Source organism: Atta colombica, unplaced genomic scaffold (assembly GCF_001594045.1).
Source record: "Atta colombica isolate Treedump-2 unplaced genomic scaffold, Acol1.0 scaffold7, whole genome shotgun sequence".
NCBI lineage: Eukaryota > Metazoa > Arthropoda > Insecta > Hymenoptera > Formicidae > Atta > Atta colombica.
In genome coordinates, this window is record NW_017259561.1 from 1,455,319 (window position 1) to 1,459,377 (window position 4,059).

Consider the following 4,059-nt stretch of genomic DNA (forward strand, 5'->3'; position numbering starts at 1 on the left):
TATATGTATATATACATATATATGTAGTATATATTTTTAAATAATATACCTATATAATATGTTGTTTGATGTGTTTAGAGAGAGAGAGAAAACAAATGTTTAATGTGGAACAAGTAATTTATCTCTGCAAATTATGCATTAAATTCAGCGCGTTATTTGGTTATTTTTAGATTTCATCTTTTCGACAGTAGAAATTAATTAGCAATATTTTTTACTGAAAAGGGTAAAAGTAATACACTGTACTTTTCTCCAGCTTATACCTGCATATCGTGTACATGCCGAGTAATAATTTCGTTCTCAAGTGCCGCGAACAATGCATCAGCTGAATCGCGTCGTGCTCATTATCGCTAGAAAAAAAAATAAATGGAACTACTGATAATAGTGCTGCATTATCTGAGAATGAACAATAGACCATGCGAGGGAGTGATGTATAGCGCGACGTAAAATTTAAACTTCCGGAAGCGGGCGGGGAAAGGTGGCACGAGAACAGAGTGAATTCGCATTCCATCTACGTTCGTCATTTCATTTCTCTTTGTCCCCTGCCGCTTTTGGCCCGATTCCGTACCGATTCCTCTTATTCGCTCGCTCGCGGATTCAGAAAGTTTGGAATAGTTGCGAATCAATGAAAAATAACAACAGATCGGTATCCACAATATCATCGGATTTCCGTAGGATGATCTTCAAGAAATGCGAGTCGATGTCGTACAAGCGTGCATTTTTGCGATATAACTTGTTTATTCGTTTGTCGCCGAGTGATAATGTTTCGGTATACATAGCGTCATATAGCAATCTCGTTATGTGGATTGTATTGGATCGTACGGATCAAACATGATCGCGCGTACAAGCCGGAACCGGAATAATGTAAACTGGGTCGCTATCGATCTCTCCTTGTTCTTCGAATTCGGGTTCGATTACAGGAACCCTTCTTAATCATCTATTATAGGAAACTATATAAATTATGACAACAGATTCGCTAGTGTATTATAAATGAATGCCCATTATACCGAAAGATGTAGTATAGGTCGGAGCAATGCTCGGACCAATAACCTACTGTGTTTAAAATTGCATTCATTTCTAACTAAACACAAAGAACGGCATTATTAAAATTGCAGTATTTTCTCAAAACCTGAAATTTTCTAATTCCGAAAATATTCATAAAACGAATGAAATTCAATGCAGTCTAATCGTTAATTTGGAGCATTCATCACGTTACCAATCGCTTGCATCACAAGCTCTTTTTGCAAATATTATCTCGCGACACGCTTTCATCTCGAGCTACGTTCAATCATGCTTAACTTCCTGTTAGTTCAAGCTAACGTTTCGTGACTTCCTTGATAAGCTTGACAAGTCCCTGCGCCTTGAAAAATGTTAGAAATCTTATATCGGAATAAACGACCTTAACCAAACAAAAAGCCATGTACTAGTAGAATTTAATAGGAAAATATGGCTACGTCCATGCAATTATTAAATAATCTTTACATTTAATTATTAAATGATCGCTACGTAAGTATAGCGATTTAGAAATTTAGATATATTTTTACAATTTTAGGTTTGTTAGTTCTATCCAAATTCTAACGAAATTGTGATGAATATCGCTATAAGTCGATATGCATAAGTGTTTACATAAACTACCTTAACGTCAAATCTCTATAGTATACAGAGATTAAACTTAAGTAACTTTCTTTTTAACAAAGTATATATTTGCTTTTATCGCGAAATACTCCGGATATAAAAATTTTACTCAACGCTTTAATGGCAAATATCGATCGGCGACGTGCTCTGGAATTAAGAGCCGTTATTAACCCATTAATTACCATTATCGTTTGCTGGCGATAACGACGCATCGAAAAGAGAAATCTCAATATGTGTCCTTAAGAGCACATCTGAATAATGTATCCCATCCTTTTAGACAGGATTCAAGAGTAGTGCATTTGAATATATCCAGGAAAAAATAACTAGATTATTGATTACAATCACGATAGTCAATAAGTTATAATCGCATGCTATTTCTCTTTATACAACACTTCAAATTTATCTCATATTTTTTATTATAATAATAGCATGTACGGATGCATATAATTAATTTTCAATTTCTTACACGATAGGATAATAATTGTCTCCCGCTTAGAAAAAAACTACACTGAAAGAAAAGATTGGCTGCTGCAGCAAATCAGATGATAAAATATGGCATAACATTTTTAATTGGTTGTAATAGTCAATTTTTGATTGCTGCAACCAATTGTTGGTTGTGTGTGGTTAACCTATCCGCAATGTATGTCAGTATAGAATTTCGATTGGGTAATAAAAAATTGGTTGTTGCAGTTAATTAAAAATGTTATGTCATATTTAACCATCTAATTTGCTGCAGAAACCAATCTTTTCTTTCAGTGTAAGATCCCGTATTTTATATGTAATGTATAATCATATTAATATCTTTCTAAATATTGTTTCGTAAAACGTAAATTTAATCTGAAATATGAGATAGTACCGATGAATTAATCAAATGTGTCTGATTGAATAATATTAAATTTCCAGCTATTTCTCAGCTCTGCAAGAGATACGTTTGGAAAGCATTTGTGTTCCGGAATTAAATAGTCCACTTCGAAAACGGTTAACGCTCGTCGATTCGCAATGAGCAAAAGTTTAACGGTCCGGAATTGAATTCTAAAGAAAAGAATCGAACGAAAAAAAGAGAAATGCAGAGTGAATCCAAAGGTACCGAGATTGCCGGTAGTAGACAGAAAATTGGATTTCAGCTGCTAAGAACGAATGGACCAAGGACGAATAGGACATTGACTATGAGAGAAGTTCTTTTTTCGATCGTATCTCTCTTTATCTCTCTTATATATACTATAACTACTTCGACAAAATCTCCTTTTGACAAAAACAAGTATAATGTATACCAAGTCATCACTCATCATTAATATTTAAGTGTTGGCTCAACGGTACATTTAATAATTATCATCTAAAGAAATATATCAACAAAAACGCAAACAGTAAACGATATGTACGCAAACATTAAATTTTGATAGCTAAAATTGCTATTTTATTATTTATTGCTAATATTATCTAACAGTAAATATATCATATGTGATACGAGGTGCACTTACAGAAATGAGTAAATTTACACAAATAAAATGCTCATAATGCAACAATTTTCAAATAATAATGCAATGAATAAATGTAAACGTTTGCATGCTTTGCTAAATGATAACCTAATAGATAGTCATTCCAATCATTCAATCGATAACATACAGATAATATAAGTGAAACACCAAACGAAACCAGACCCTTTTCACTATAAATATGGACATACGACCCGAACGTGCACGAAATAATCATTGCAACCGAACAGTAGCAATTTTCTTTTTACAAAAAGAGAAATACGCATTTAGATAATTCAATACGCTAAATCGTAAATCTAACATGATATTCCACGATTAAAGTGCATTGACAACAATTATTGCTTCTCGGCACAAAACATGTCGCGATTAATATTTCAAACTGCATTACTTGTTTATACTTATAATTCAATAGCATCAAAATTAAATCAAACAAAGCATAAAGCGTAAAGTATCATGTTGGTACGATATGAACCGTTAGCGATAGCCATTAATTATTATACTTCGCTAATTATAAAGTTCACCGCACAGTTCTGCGAACAAGCGTTCGTAAACGTGCAGTTAAACGCGCACGCATGCGATAATATTGCAAGGCGATATAATTTCTGTACACGTCATGTGTATCATGTCACGTCCGGGGAAGCGCTGGACCAATAATATAAGGATATATTGGTATCGGCCCAACGGGAAGCAGACAATGATCATTAGAGACGAGAGCGGTCCGTGAAGAGGTATTCATCGTGACTACTCGTCTACGTATAACAAGGTCGTCAACCTATCGCGTTGTTTCCTCGCATTTCCCTTGACTGTCTTTGTCGAATTTTATCAACCGGACACAACGCTTCACGATCATACAATATGAATAAAGAGAGATGGATCACTATGTATACAGTTAGCGGACTATTTCGATGTATATTCGATATATATATATATATAT